A 16,485-nucleotide genomic window follows, 5' to 3' on the forward strand; every position below is an offset into this window, starting at 1 on the left:
GCCAGAAAGAAAGGCTGTGATTCAAGAAGGATTAACACAATTCATGGATGATTGTTCTTGGGTTATTTATAAAAATGAAAACACTTTGAGAACCTCTTGATCCTCAAAAGTTGTTGCCATATGGATCAGACACACCCTCCCACAAAACAGCTTTTGAGGCACTGTCAAGTATTGACTTGGCAAGAACACCTGCCTCTTAGTAACTGTTAATTGGATTTGAATGAAAAAAAAAATGACCCCCAGAAGCATAAGCTATTTTCCAGTAACTGACAGAGCTGGTAGGAGAAAAAAAAAAAAAAGTTCTAATAGTTCTTCTAATAGTTTCACATTGAGCATCACTCTCTGCCTGAAACAACTCTGCAGAGTAACAAGGCAACAGAGTAGATGATTTATAAGTAAAACCTGTAACACAAGCAGTGCATTCTATGTAGCGTCATTCTGAGAGTATTCAAGGGGAATCAGTACTGGGACAATGGGAAAGGAAGCCAACTGTTCTCATAAAATAGAATTCTTTATTCACATATTTTAAAAATGCCTTTGTTCATAAATGTTTATCCTCTGATATCCTCCAAAAAGAATTAAAACAGCTTATGATAAGCAGCAAAAATAAAATGAAACTGAAAACGATAAACATAGGAATAAAACAAAGGCCAAAATAATGCCAGTCTAAACCAACCTAGATAGCATATTCAAAAGCAGAGACATTACTTTGCCGACTAAGGTCCATCTAGTCAAGGCTATGGTTTTTCCAGTTGTCATGTATGGATGTAAGAGTTGGACTGTGAAGAAGGCTGAGCACTGAAGAATTGATGCGTTTGAACTGTGGTGTTGGAGAAGACTCTTGAGAGTCCCTTGGACTGCAAGGAGATCCAATCAATCCATTCTGAAGGAGATCAGCCCTGGGATTTCTTTGGAAGGAATGATGCTAAAGCTGAAACTCCCAGTACTTTGGCCACCTCATGCAAAGAGTTGACTCATTGGAGAAGACTCTGATGCTGAGAGGGATTGGGGGCAGGAGGAGAAGGGGACGACCGAGGATGAGATGGCTGGATGGCATCACTGACTCGATGGACATGAGTCTGAGTGAACTCTGGGAGTTGGTGATGGACAGGGAGGCCTGGTGTGCTGCGATTCATGGGGCCGCAAAGAGTCGGACACGACTGAGCGACTGAACTGAACTGAACTGAATACTCTTAATGAAATACCACTGTGTCAACAAAATGACTAGCCCTTCAGAATAAGGTTCAGGAAAAGCCAAACTGAGTGGTTCACAACACAAGCTGACAATTAGTGATGTATCAGCTTGTCCGTCTGCTTGTGTGTGGTTGGTTTCCCTCGGTAAACAGTGCACTCCGCTGGTCAAAGATCTGGTCCATTTCATTCATCACTGGATACCCAGGCCCCGGCACAATGTCTGGAAGGTAGAGGTGTGTATTCAGTTGATATTTGTTGAGGCAATAAATAACTCAGAATTTGGATATTGAACCTAAACAAACATTCTTTTTTCCTGACAAGCGTCAGGTCCTTATGCAGTTAGAACCATACTTTTAATTAGATTAAAAGACAACATTTAAACATCAGTGGGGGGAGGAGGGGAGAAAAAAAACCTGAAGATATTTAATAAATGTGTGCTGATTAATGGATAGATTAACATTTACTTAATTTATTTGTATTCTAATTTATTTAGTTATACAGAAATAGCACTATTAACTATTTTTACAGAATTATTTTATAAGGCAAAGTTAGATTATTGCCTTTTAATCTCCTTTGAAGAAAGACATTAAATATGTACAAAGCCTCATTTAAGATGGTGCACAGGTTACATGTACTATCAATTTTTTAGCCTAAGAACTGCATTCCACTAATGTCTGAACTCTTAAGGTTTGTGAGCCAACAAAATGTCATTGGTCTAAATTGTTATACGCCCCATTTGAAAGGACACCATTTGACAGTGTTTTCGTGAAGTGGCTGGAATTATATCATAGTGTATGCAGCCTTAGATCCCTCTTGTCTGCTGCCCTGCCCTGTGGGGAGTGTCCTGTGAAGCAGGTGGACCCCCAGCACAGAGCCCACCCCCACTACCCTGGCTGATGGCGTCTGTCCAAGGTACTGAAGGGTAACAGAAGTGAACGAAGTGGTGAAAGAAGCAGCTTCACAGAGAGGAGTAGAGGTAGTACTTCTAAACCTTGATGGGGCATAGACGCCTCTGCAGAAAGGAAACCGAATGTTTTTAAACTGGATTCTAAGCCTAAGGTTGCTCGTGGACTCTTAGGAGAATGTGAAAATTTCTACTAATATACCTCAAAGTTTTGTGACTCTAAAAAGCTGGTGGTGAGAATCAGGGAATGATTTTGTGTTTTCTCTTCTATTGCATTGGACAGCTTAATCTGTTTTAAGATATAAAAGATGGCATCAGATGGTGGATCCTCAGGGAATATTGATTTTCCTGTGTCTTCTGAAATCCTCTGGGCAATCAGTCTCTGTGTGTTTGAGCAGTGGTTCTTAAACTTTTATTGATCAAAAGCCCCTTTAAAAGCTCATGGACACAAACACAAAATTCTACATATGATGCCAGAAGTTTTTATAGATCTCTGATTCTTGGTTAAGAGCCAAGAATGGACTGAATGTGTGTCCACCGCAAATTCATATGTTAAAGCTCTAACTCTCATTGTAAGTATATTTGATGATAGAGCCTAGAAGAAGGTAATTAAGGTTGAATGAGGTAATAAGCATGGGGGCCTAATCAATAGGGCTCTACCCTTATAAGAAAAAGGTCCTCTGTCTACCATGTGAGGACATAGCAGAAGATTGCAAGTCAGGAAGGGAGTCTCACCAGGAATTGGACTGGCAGCATCTTGATCTTGGATTTCCTAGCTTCTAGAACCATGAGAAATTTCCTTTTTTTTCCCCCCCTTTGGTCATACCACACAGCTTGTAGAATCTTATTTCCCTAGCCAGAGATTGAACCAGTGCCTCTGGCAGAGGAAGCATGGAGTCTTAACCACTGAACTACCAGGGAATTCCTAGAACTATGAGACCTTTCTATTTAAGCCACCTAGTCTGTGATATCTGTCATAGCAATACAAGCAAACTAAGACAAGTCTCTATGGTAGAAACTGGTTTTCCCCTGAAAATGTCTCTAGTCACTGGTCCATGAAGGAGTGGGCTGGAGGGGGGGGCTCCCTAGGGAGCTCATTTCTGCGTGTGGAAGAACCACACTTTGGGATGTATGGAAGAGGCCTGGACGCACAGGGACAAGATCAGCTGGCAGCACCATGCCTGGCTCTCTTTGTGCTCTAGGCTTCATGAGTCCACACTACAGAACAAAGTCCAGAGGCCATGCAGAAAAACGACAAGCTCATGCTGGGCGTGGGCCTTTTCTGTAGGCGCTCCTTCATTTCACTGGGCATATTGTCCATCTTAGCCCAGCAGTCTCCTTGGATTTCTTTCAAACATTTCATGAGGCAGGTATCCTCCTGAATACAACAATCTCATTTTGTAAAGTAGAGAAATCTTTTTCCCCAGAGTTAAATTTGGGATCTCCTGAGCCAGGAACAAACTGATAGGAATGTGGGAAGCATTTGCTTCTTTAAAATCCACTTGCCTTGTCATCATCCCTCTTGAAAAAATCTGCTGCTATCTGCTGTGAGTGGAATCAGAGGACAAGGACAATGACAGCTGTTTGGTCCCAAACCTGGGAGAGCAGAGACAGAGTCTCAAAGCCTGTCGTGGCATTGAAGGAGTGAGTTTAGACTAGAGGAGTAGAGCATGTAGAGCTCTTTTCTGGAAGAACTTGAAAAGCCAGGGACTTCCGTGGTAGTCCTGTGGTTCAGAATCCACCTGCTAATGCAGGGGAAATTACCTGGTCTGGGAAGATCCCACATGCTGCCGAGCAGCTAATCCTGTGTACCACAACTACTGAGCCTGTGCTCTAGAGTTACAAGCTGCTACTACTGAAGCCATTGAAGTAAGAAGCCCCCGCATGATAGTGAAGAGTGATCCCCGCTCTCTGCAACTAGAGAAAGCCTGCATACAGCAATGAAGACCCAGCAAAACTAAAATAGATAAATAACAATTAAAATGAGAGAGAAGCCAAAGTTTGAGTGATCAAAGGTAACCAAGAAAATACATGGGGTTCCATGTGATAAGAGTAAATGGCTGGACAGTGTTCAGGATCAAGGCATCAGAGCCAGAGAGCCAGCTGTTTGTACCAAGATGAATTTTGAGTTCCAAGACTCCACCTTCTCAATTTCACTTTCACTACACATGTTTACACCTGATCTCTAAGGTACCCAGAACTGCTTCTGATGTCCGGTAGCCACCAACTGGGGATTTTAGCTTCCTACCAAAACCCCCACATCATTTTAGACCCCTGAATACAAAAACTAATTTCACAAAGGGAGACGATTACATTGGAATAGTTTTTTGCAAAGTTCGAGTGTCAAATTACCGTGAAATCAGAATGGTGAGCAGAAATTCCACAACTCACAGCAACATCCATGCTGATTCGTTTCTTCATATCGACATGGCAAAGAGCTGCTTCTTATCAGAAAACTCACACTTTCTTAAGCAGATACATTAGTTTAAAACAGCCTCTGACGCATGTACTTTTTATGTCCCAGAGAACCCGACTCACTATGAATCTGGATTCTATGGAAGCTCTGCTATGATGGTGTCTTTTCCTTTCTCTCATTATCTTACTGTTAAAACTTGGGTGAATTATGCTATCTTTTTGACCCTGGGCTTCTCCTTTATAAAGCGCGGTCATTAACCTGATAAATAAGAGGTTCCCTTGAAAAGTGGAAAAACATGCCTCTGTCTTTCCTGCACCACAGTCTATTTCTCTATTAGAACTAGAGAGTTTCTCTGAATAGACAAAAAAAAAACTCTCTCAGAAGACTTGAATGAGCAAGATGAGGAAATCAGGTGTTTAGAGGTCAACCCTTGCAGCTGCACTGACTAGTAAATAACCCTCGCCTGGTTGCTGGTTTCTCTGTTTAGAATCATAAACAACAACAAAGGAAGAATACCAGCTCAGCTTGTATCATCACTAGTTATCCAGGTGATTCATTATCTAAGGACTGCAAATGATCTTGGAAATTATCCACAGGAAATTATCTGAAAAATCTACAGTGACCTGTGAGTTAGTCAGATCTGACAGGGAGGAATAAGCTGTTACTGGTTGTAGTCAACAAATCCAAAGCAACAGAGAGAGGAAGTGGGAAAGAGTGAAACTGGATACTTGCTATAGTGTATGGAATCTGAAAATGCATTTGCCTCTAAGCATGAGTAGATACATAATTTTTGTATAGATAGCCCTGTATACATTCTATTTTCCTGTAATCGTTCCAGAATCTACAAAGTAAAGTGTTGACAGGCCTTGGCACCAAGTTCCCATGCTCTTTGGGAATCAATAGTGTACATCTGTTTTGTTGATTATGAGAACTTTTTGGTAAAAGAAAATCACAGAAGTCTGACAGGACTTCCCTGGCATTCCAGTGGTGAAGACCCTGCGTTTCCAATGCAGGGGGCACGAGTTTGGTCCCTGGTCAGAAAGAAAAGATCCCGCATGCCTCATGGCATGGCCATAAACGAAAGAAATAAGAACACAGAAATCTGAGGAAATTGCAAAAGTTGGAGGTAATCTAGATATTTTAAGCACATTATAAGTGAAAATAAAGAAGATTTTATTAGCCTGACCACCCTTGACAAATGCTGTAGAAATCCCTAAACTTTTGTTTGGGCAAGGATTGTCTTGCAATCTGAACTTACTTCTTGAATGGAAATAGAGAAGGCATAGGAGGTGTCTTGTGATTCTTCCTTGTCCAGTTCACGAATAGGAACATTCTAAAGAGTCCTTCTTAGCATCTGTGATGTCAGTAAGTAGCCTGGTGAGCCTGAGATGGGGACTTGCAAAGGCAAATGTGTGCAGGGCCAAGAAGGGACCAGAATGAGTGAAGTGGATGAGGGATAAAAAGAATTATTTCTGTCTGGGACAAGCGGTATTTCACTTTCCTCTTAGATGTCTTAATATAGTGGAAGATAAATGGCCATGACACTTGGCCTCAGTTTGGGGAGATGGTAGAGGGTAGTGGGAACTTTAGGGAACTTTACTCCTCAGCTCCAGTTACATGTTGCCTGGTGGGAATGCAGCCCTAAAACCAACAGATCTGATTTTTCCGTAAGAATTGAGAAAACTGGATTTTTTAAAGTGAAAGTCTGGACTTGTACATTTTTGCAACTAATTCAACATATTTGCAACTTTGTGAGAGCCAGTCCTGTGTGCGGAAGCCTAACAAAACTACACCTTCAAGTTAGATCTCTGTAGGAGGTCACTGTTTTACAACCTGCTGATGCTGAGTGATTAAGAACTTGTTAATGCACACCATCTTCACTTTGGAGGAAGAAAGCCTAACACTGTGGTTTATTATTTACATGTCTTTAAGTAGGTTTTTTACAGGTAATGAGAAGAATGCAAAAGAGAAGGGCATTTGAGGGACTTCTCTGCTGGTCCAGTGGCTAAGACTCTGCACTCCCAGTGCAGGGGGCCTGGGTTCGATCCCTGGTCAGGAAATTAGATCCCACAGGCCACAATGAAGATGGAAGATCCCATGTGCTAAACTAAGATCTGGTGCAGCCAAATAAGTAAATGAAAAAAAAAAAAGGGGGCATTTGAGAACAATATTTATAATGTGTATATGGCCACTATACTATTATATTTAATTGTCGTAGCATCAAAACCAGAGTTATTACAGAAAGGATCATTTTCTGTTAGGACCTGCAGGCACATCTATGTGAGATATTGCTGATGTCACACATGGCACTTGATCAGTCACTTTGATGCTAGTATGAGTCTCAATAAAAAAAGAAAAAGACTAAAAAGCTTATTGGAAAGACTCGGTTTCTTCCACAAAATATGGAGCTTTAGATACATCTAGATGACAAAAGGAATAGTAGATGTTTGGCACTCTGTAGACAACACATTATTGATTTAAAAAATTCTTGTTCTTATCCAAAATCAAAATTAGATATTTGGAAAGACACTATAATACGTAAAAACAAAGACACTTTTTATAAAATCTGGGCTTCCTCCACATTGTTTTAGATGCATGGAAGTAATACATTTTGGGTCTTGAGCATTCTTTGATTTTTCAGTGAGATACTGCTTCAGACATTCCAGTATTGTCCCCCAGTCAATGATGGGTTTTTGCCTTTATTTCCCAAACTAAGTGTTACTACATTATTATGAAGTAGTAAGTTAATGAGAGATTTAACCATTTTCTTCTGTATTTTTCTGTTTTAAAAATTCCATAAATAATTTATGTTGCATGTAATAGGGAGAAAGTATCTTTTTGCCTAAGTTCTTGGTAAATACCTTCAGGTTTTATGTGATTAATAGTTAAATAGTGTCTAAGATAAATAAATAAATACATGTCCGGCTTCCTGGACTAGTAATAAGAAGCAAGTGTTGAAAAAAGTCACTGAGTATGAGATATTGTGGTGAGATAAAGATTAACAAGTGCATAAAACTATGTGAACACGCGGACTTGTGAAATCCCCACAAATTACCACAGAAGCCGATGAGGTTCTCATTCTAATTTTAGCTCCCCGCTTGGTTTCACTTACTATTTCAGCTCTTCAGCACCCTTCTTGTGATAAGTAGATCCATCAGCAAAACTTTGGGTGGAAATGTTTTTGTGTAATAGCCACTCTCAAGAATTGTTTTTAAGGACATTAGTAATCCAACATTTATTTCCATTCTGCAGAAGAATGAAAGCAATGTGAAGACCTGGGGCCCATTCATGACTCTTTGGTACACACAAGATATTGCTGGCATTTCTATGTGTGTCTACTAAACTCTCCTGGCTCTTTGGGGACATGTGTATATCTTTGTGGGGATTCCCAGGTGGTGATAGTGGTGAAAAACCCACCAACCAGTTCAGGAGAGGTAGGAGTCATGGGTTTGATCCCTGGGTTGGGAAGATCCCCTGGAGGAGGGTGTGGTAATCCACTCCAATATCCCCTTGGACAGAGGAGCCTGGCGGGCTACAGTCAATGATGTCACAAAGAGTCGGACATGACTGAGCATGCTTGGACACATGTGAAGCCTACACAGACATACAGAAAAAGGCTACATGAGATTATTTCACATGGACCATCACAGAGGCTTTTAGTTCTGATCCTGAGAACATGGTATTCTCTCTCCCTCTCTCCATGTTTGTTGAGTGAGGAAATAAGCACATAGGGACTTTAACTCCAGTTTTAAGACCTCACCATTCTGTTGGCATTCCTGCTCTTTCCACACCTATCTGCTTTTTTCAATGTCCTTTTCTCTGAAAACAGTGCTGTTTTCTCTGATCAGTGAAACCTCACTTATGCTTTAAGGCACAATTTAATTCTTTGAGTCGGAACTTGTTTTTACTTCACTCGTGATTCTTTCACAATGTCCTGTGTCACAATTTCTGTTCATGTGTATCCCCTCTTTAGACCCTGTGGTCTCTGTTCCTGACATATACTTGTACCTCTGCCATGGTGTTAATCACACTGTCTGGCACAGAAGTAAGTATTTATGAACTAGATGAGAATGTGACTGGAAGAAATATTTGGTGTATTTTTATTCTCTCTAACATAAATCTGTACTACTACAAATCTGGAAGCATGTCTTGAAATTTCATTACGGGCATGCTAATATAAAAGAAGTAAATTCATTCAATAGTCCAAAGAAAAAGCTTGAGACAAAAGTAAGATTAGAGAAGAAAACTGGAGAAGAAACAAATTTGAAGCTTAGAGACCATGTTGGAAGACTATGATAGCGGAGAAAGATAACCATATATGTTATCAGACATGCTTCTCTGTCGGGGGCTAGAAAGACAAGAAGACAGGGCCTACTTCTTAAGAATTACTGGGGAGACAGAACTACTGAGTAACATAAATCATACAAAGCCTAAAGGAAGTCAGTATGTTGGATGCCATAGTCTGCCTGGAAGAGTTGGGAGGGAGGAAGAGAATTAAAATAGGCATCTGAAAAGTGAGTTTGTGATTGCCATGCAGACATACTTGGAGGAGGAGAGCCATTCTAAGAAAAAACCAGTATGTGAAAAGCATGATGTTTTAGTTCAAGCTGCTGTTAAACCATATCTTAGACTGTGAGGCTTAAATAACAAACCACACTCATGAGTTAATTACCTCCCAACAACCCCATCTCCAAAAACTATCACTTTGAGGATTAGGGTTTCAATATATGAATTTGCTGGGGGATTCAAACATTCAGTCCCTATCACATGGGCATTAGGAAAAAGAAGTTCATTTTACAACAAAAGGTAAAGTGGAGGTGAGGAAAGAAGAGTGAGGAAATAGGTGGACAGAGAGAGGGCCATTCATTAAAGGATTTGTATACCAGGGCTTTGCTGGTGGCTCAGAGGTTAAAGCGTCTGCCTCCAATGTGGGAGACCTGGGTTCGATCCCTGGGTCAGGAAGATCCCCTGGAGAAGGAAATGGTAACCCACTCCAGTATTCTTGCCTGGAGAATCCCTGGCTTCTCCATGGATGGAGAAGCCTGGTAGGCTACATACAGTCCACGGGGTCACAGAGTCAGACTTGAGTGAACAACTTCACTATTCACTATACCAGGCAAAGACTTTTTATTGAGCAGATAGGGAATGGCAGAAGAACTTTGAATAGGGGAGTTATGTCGTCAGTCTGATAATTCGGAAAGATTGATTTGGCACCAGTAGAAAGAAGAGAGAAACAGGAGGTAAGAATTGATCTACAAGCCTGATGAGGAAGCATTCTGTGGACCAAGGGAAAGGTAATGACAGCTTGAACCCAGGAGGGGCAGTGGCGAGGAAAACAAGTGGAGGTATATGAGAGAGCCTCTGGAGGTACATGATCAGTCTTGGATATGGAGGGATGATGAAAGGAGGCACTAGGCAATCTAGGGTGAATCCCAAGTTTCTGGCATGGAATACTGGAAGCAGGTTGAGCTATAAATCAAGGAAGGAAATACGGGAAATATAGCAGTTTAGGAAAGTGAAGAGGACATATTTTTAAGTAATTAAAGATTAATTGGTATAATTCACATACCATTAGAATCTACCTTTTGTTTTTATATTGAAGTATAATTGTTTTACGATGTTGTGTTTGTTTCTGGTGTATAAGGAAGTAAATCAGCTGTGTGTATACGCACATCCCCTCCCTCTTGAGACTCCCTGCCAGCCCCCCACCCCGCCTCTCTAAGTCATCATAGAGCACCGAGCTGAGCTACCTATGCTAGACAGCAGCTTCCCACTAGCTGAATCTACTTTCTAGAATCTACCTTTTTAAAGTGCATTTTTAGTATATTCGTGAGGAATTTAGAATATTCCAGAACATTTTCATCACCCCCAAAATGGAGCCCTGAAGTCTTCTCTGTCACTCCCTCCTCCTCCTTCCCCCGCCCCTGGCAACTGCTATTAATGGTTTACTTTCTGTCTCTACCTGCTAGATTTGCCTATTCTGGACATTTCATACAAGTTAAATTTACAGTATATGGCCTTTAGTATCTGGCTTCTTTTACTTAGCATTTTATGTAGGTGGTTTATCCTTATAACTTGTATCGGTACTTCATTTCTTGCTATGGCTAAATAATGTTCCATTGTATAGATATACCTCATTTTGTTTTTCCATTCGTCAGTTCATGGACATTTGGGTTGTTTTTACTTTGGGGCTATTGTGAATATTACTTCTATGAATATTTGTGTACGAGTTCTTTGTAGACATACATTTTCAATTCTCTTGGGTATATACCTAGGAGTGAATTTTCTCGACCATATGGTAACTCTATGTTTACGTTTTTGTGGAACTGCAAAACTGTTTTCCAAAGTGGCTGCTTCATTTTACATTTCCACTGGCAACGTATGATGGTAAGAAATGCAAACTTACCCTGAAGTTAAGTAGAACTCTCCCGGAGTCACTCATTAATAAGGAGCAAAGCCTAGATGTTACCTCAAGTGTGCCCCTCTCCAGAGTCCCCTCTGTCCTCTATAGGAGGTGTCCCCAACCGCTGGCATCTGATACCTCTTGGCCCGAGGTAGAGTTGATGTAATAATAATAGAAATAATGTGCACAATACATGCAATGTGCTTGAATAATCCCCACACCACCCCTCCCACCACCACATCTGTGGAAAAATTGTCTTCCATGAATCTGGTCCCTGCTGCGAAAAGATGGGGACTGCTGCTATACAGTACACCACATAGCTGGAGTCACTGACGCAGAGGTGCTGGCTGAGCCTTGTGGTTGTGGATGAGTTTACATGGAGAGTTTCAGGCAAAATGGAAAGGCATGGAGACTGCAAACCCTCAGCAGTAGAAGATCGTACACATCAGACTGGGAAGGTGTGACCAGAGGCATAGGAGGCAAATCAGGGAAGAGGAGATGGCAGGAAAATCATCCAAGGGGAGAATTTCAGGGTGAGTGCCGTCAAGAGGTAACACGCGAGACAGCAAAAGAGACAGAGATGTATAGAACAGTCTTTTGGACTCTGCGGGAGAGGGAGAGGGTGGGATGATTTGGGAAAATGGCATTGAAACATGTATACTATCATATAAGAAACGAATCGCCAGTCTAGGTTTGATGCAGGATACAGGATGCTTGGGGCTGGTGCACTGGGGTGACCCAGAGGGACGGTATGGGGAGGGAGGTGGGAGGGGGGTGCAGGATTGGGAACACGTGTACACCCGTGGCAGGTTCATGTTGACATATGGCAAAACCAATACAATATTGTTAATAATAATAATAATAATAATAAAATTTAAAAAATAAAGCATAAAAAAAAAGAGGTAACACATGGTAGCTGAGCCTTGCTATAACTTGTGACAGAACGGACTGACTTCTCTACCAGAGTGTTTTTGGAGAGGTGTGGGGGTGGGGGGTGGAGGGAGAATTGATTTTGACTGGCTGAAGAGGGGATGAAATCAAGCCAGCAAATTCTACTTGGCCGTGGAGGATGGGGAAAGAGGAGAGATCGCCAGTGGAAAGCTTGTGTTCTTTGAGGCTGGGAAAGACATTCCATGTTTACTTAAACTGCTAACGATTTAGTTCCAGTTCATCAGTTCCTCTCTTGTTTTATAACTGTGCCAACAAAATCCTTACTCCCATTTCTTTGTCTCTTCTAACTCTTTAACAGTGACTTTGTAAAAAGCTATCTTCCTCTCCCTCTCTCTTTCTTTCCCCTCCTTTGTCTAACTAAATATATTTATCATTTTCATGTTTCCAGAAGTTACACAATTTCTGAATGTTGATTTGGCATATGGAGCTTCCCTTGTAGCTCAGTCAGTAAAGAATCTGCCTGCAATGCAAGAGACCCGGGTTCGATTCGGATAGGGAACCAGTGCTGTCGACCTCTAAACTTCTTGAGAATTCCAAAAGTTCTTTTTAGTATTTTTGACAGATCCCCACCAATCTCCTTCTCCCCCATGTGTAAATCTACTAGTAATCCATTTATGATATTGTTCTAAGGTGGAAATACATTCTAAATTCTGAATAACAACTTTTCAAATATAGCTTAGAACATTTCATAATTTTAGGACTTCTTTTTTTTCCTGTTGTGTTTAATGCCCTTAAAATCTTTTCAAATGAAGGTAATTTTTGGTCTAATGGGAAAGGCAGAGTAATGTTATTTCTCTCATGATAGGGATGATAAAAGTGAACCTTAGAGAAATTAAGTGGGGCCGAAGATAGGACTGAAATTTACTGTTCACTTATGTTTTCTCTTTTGTTGGTATGTACTGAAATTAGTTAATGCCTTAGATGGGAGGAAGAGATAGCACCACCTCTTGAGATTTGTTTTTCTTTGACAGAAAGAAACATTTACTGTAGCAGAAAAATCTGAAACAGAATCATTAAGTGGTGCCTTCTAATTATGGGCTTCAAGCTGTGTATATTTGATTGAGAATACAGAAATAATTTTTTTAAAAGCATTTTGGGGAGGTTGCAATAGTTTAGTTTTAATTGGTTCCAATAAAAAGTGTACCTCCAAATCCTTGATTCAGGAATAATTTCAAACTGAGACTTGGAGAGAGTGGGACAAATTAAGAGAAGAGCCTAGAAACATATACATTACCATACATAAAATAGATAGCAAGTGAGAATTTGCTGTGTAAAACAAGGAGCTCAACCCAGTGACAACCTAGAGGGATGGGATCGGAAGGAGATGGGAGAGGGGTTCAGGAAGGAGGGGATATGTGTATACCTGAGGCTGATTCATCTTGATGTGCGGCAGAGGCCAACACTAAAGCAATTGTCGTCTAATAATTGTATTTTGTTCTATACTTCTTAATATTGTACAATTATAATCTTTGATAATTAAAAAAATAAAAAAATAGAAATAAAGTTTTCATAACACTAAAAAAAAGAATGCTATAAGCATATGAGTTTCTGAGCAAGTGCAAAATGTTTTCACTTATATACATATAGCTGATTCACTTTGCTGTACAGTGGAAACTAACACAACATTGTAGAGCAACCATACTCCGATAAAAATTAATTAAAAAATAAATATAAACTAAATGGCAACCCACTCCAGTATTCTTGCCTGTAGAATGCCACGGACAGAGGAGGCTGGCAGGCTACAGTCCATGGGGTCACAAGAGTCGGACACGACTTAGCGACTAAACCACCACCACCAAAGTTTTAGAAGAAAATTTCACTTGTATGAGAACATTGTACAGTTCACTTGAAAAGGAGAAATTAACACTCCATCTTCAAGTAGGTCTGTATCTCTGTAAACGAAATTAGCATCAAAATGGTATACGAAATCTAGTTTTTAAAGCTTATCAGTGTAAGTAATAAAATTAAATAAATAATAATAATGATAATGATCAAACGTTGTACAGTCCCTATCTTTTTGTGGTACAGTCATTACTTATATGGTTTTTAAATCTTCAAAATTCAACTCATATCTGCCCAGCCTCAATCATTTTACTCTTCACAGCTCTTATTCCAAATACTGTCTTATTCTTTTTTCACATGATGCTAAGTTTTGATAGCAGATTGGTAATATCCATCTCCTGCCCAGTTCTAAAATCATGCTCGTAATCCTAGCCACTTTGCTATCTGACACCAGTGAATTTTGCTGGTATTTTCTGTTTTCCTTTTGTGACCCATAAACTTAGTACTCTCTGGTGTCCCCTCTTTGAGGAAGCCTTCCTGAATCTCTCTGGTTAAATTTGGCCCAATTCCTAGGCTCCTATAATGTCTTGGGCATATGTTTTTGATACTGGGCTTAACACTGTTTTATAATAACCAGTTTATAATGGGTCTCCCTTACAGGGATGTGGGTCTTTATGAACAGCTCTTTATACCTTCAGCCCATAGCACAGTGCTGAACATTTAATAGGTAAGTAATAATCACTGGCCTTTTTGCTCAATCAAACACATGCCTTTCTGTGAAAGCATGGAGACAATTTGAAGGCAATATTTCATTGTGTTATCTTCTTGCTGCATTCCTTTGTAACAACTTAGGACTCAGGTTTTGAAATCCTCTCCCAGTCCCTTCAGAGACAGGCAGCTTCCACTCCCACATTATAGGTAAGAGAGAGATTTTGTCCTCCAGGCTGTGTCTTCTGTTCACATTCTCTTGCTTCTCAGTGGTGGTCTGTGCAATGTCTTCATTCCTTTGGAGCCTCTTTTGTATAGATTCTGTTCCCTGAGATTGTCAGTTGAGTCCCAGTGGGAAGATACCTGAGTTTTACTTAACCCATGCCAGTTACTGAGAATGTCCTCCTGCTCCTGGTGGGTTCACAGGTGTGAGGATGTTAGTGTTGGCACCAGGTACTAAACGGAAGTTAATAACTAGCTCAGAGCTCACCCCACAAGGCCTCCTTGCATTTTCTTTTGGTAACAAATAACAAAGTTTTTTTTGTTGTTGTTCAGCCGCTAAGTCTGTCCGACTCTTTGCCACCCCATGGACTGCAGCACGCCAGGCTCCTCTGTCCTCCACTATCTCCTGGAGTTTGCTCAAATTCATGTCCACTGAGTCAGTGATGCCATCTAACCATCTCATCCTCTGTTGCCCCCTTCTCCTTTTGCCTTCAATCTTTCCCAGCATCAGGGTGTTTTCTCAGAGTCAGCTTTTTTTTTTTTTTGGCTGCATTTTATTTATTGCTGGATTTCTGTGGTGGGGCCTGGCCTTCGAGAATTCATTGGGTAAAGTGCTCAGCACAGTGACTGGATTGTAGTACCCAAAAAGATGACTTCTTCTTCCTCTTCCTCCTCCATCGTCATCATCATACACTCACTCTAAGGTAAATAAGCAATTAAAGGGTAAGGGAATATGACTTTATTTCAAGGCATTTGGAACCAGGTCTTTCCAAAGTACTAGTGCCACAGACAGGATTGGTATGAATTATTGGCATCTTTAGGAGAAGAAAGTATTGATCTTCAAAGAAAAAACCCTATTTTCCCAAAGTTTAAAGTGTTAACTTCTGAGCTAAGCATCTCCTATTTCTGGGTCTTATTTGGGGGATATTTACAATCTGAGTACTAGAGTTGCCATAACCCTTCTGTGTGGGTGAACATGTCCATCTAGAAACCATCTGACTGCAAATGCCTAATATGTGTATATTAATAGTCTTCCATGTTCGTCTACAGCCAAATGCAAGGAAAATACCCCCTTGGTTTGGACTTTGGAGTTTACTGCATTTTTAAAAGTTTTGTTTTTTTATTGAAGGATAATTGCTTTACAATATTATGCTGATTTCTGACAGACATCAACATGAATTAGCCATAGGTATACACATATCCCCTCCCTCTTACCACCGTATCCCACCCCTATAGGCTGTCGCAGAGCCCCGGTTTGAGTTCTCTTCCATTGCATTTATTGCTAGAACTTCTTCAAGACTTTAATTTCTCATTCAACTCATGTCAGGTGGCTGCAAATACATTAGTCTGGTTGTCAGTACTAAATACTGTTAACCAAGAAAAATAAATAAAATACAGTTTAACCTTTTTACCAATACTTATTTGTCACAGAAAAATGCTATGAGGTCTTGTGAGATGAGCTGAGATGGTCATTGACTTCTGTTCGGTGTTTGGTACCAGTGAGTCCCTAAATTGTCGAGCTTGCTGTAATAATGATTGTTATTCATTTTCAGACAATAGCGCCAGCGACAGAATGCTTAGAAGCTAAGCAAAGGGAACAGTAAACGTTTGTTCTAGATAATGCCTAAAAATGGATCTAATAGGCAAGCATTAGCAACAGCTAACATTTGTCTGGATAGTGAAAAGAATATAAATTTTTGGAGTCAGATGGACTTAGCTCTGCAACTTAACTAGTAATATGATATGGACAAATAATTTCACCTCTCCAGGCCTCAATTTCCTCCTCTATGAAATGGTTATAATAATACCTAGCTTTCAGGGTGTTATAAGATTTAAACCTAATATAGGTAATTTCCCCAACATTATGTCTATCACATTATACACTCCAACAAGTAGTATTTGTAT

General features: G+C 40.3%; 1 protein-coding gene across 4 annotated transcripts in view; it reads left to right on the forward strand.

Moving 5' to 3' along the window:
- Positions 1 to 16,485, forward strand: part of RASGRP3 (RAS guanyl releasing protein 3) — a 114,705-nt gene that overhangs the window by 47,418 nt on the left and 50,802 nt on the right. Inside the window, exon 1 of one of the 4 annotated variants that reach the window (XM_018055110.1) lies at positions 14,320 to 14,377. The exons of the other annotated variants lie outside the window; for them this stretch is intronic. The gene's annotated coding sequence lies outside the window, so the exon portion shown is untranslated. Of the gene's footprint in view, positions 1 to 14,319; positions 14,378 to 16,485 lie in introns of those variants that run through there. 4 annotated transcript variants of the gene reach the window in all.

Source organism: Capra hircus, chromosome 11 (assembly GCF_001704415.2).
Source record: "Capra hircus breed San Clemente chromosome 11, ASM170441v1, whole genome shotgun sequence".
In the NCBI taxonomy this organism is placed as follows: domain Eukaryota; kingdom Metazoa; phylum Chordata; class Mammalia; order Artiodactyla; family Bovidae; genus Capra; species Capra hircus.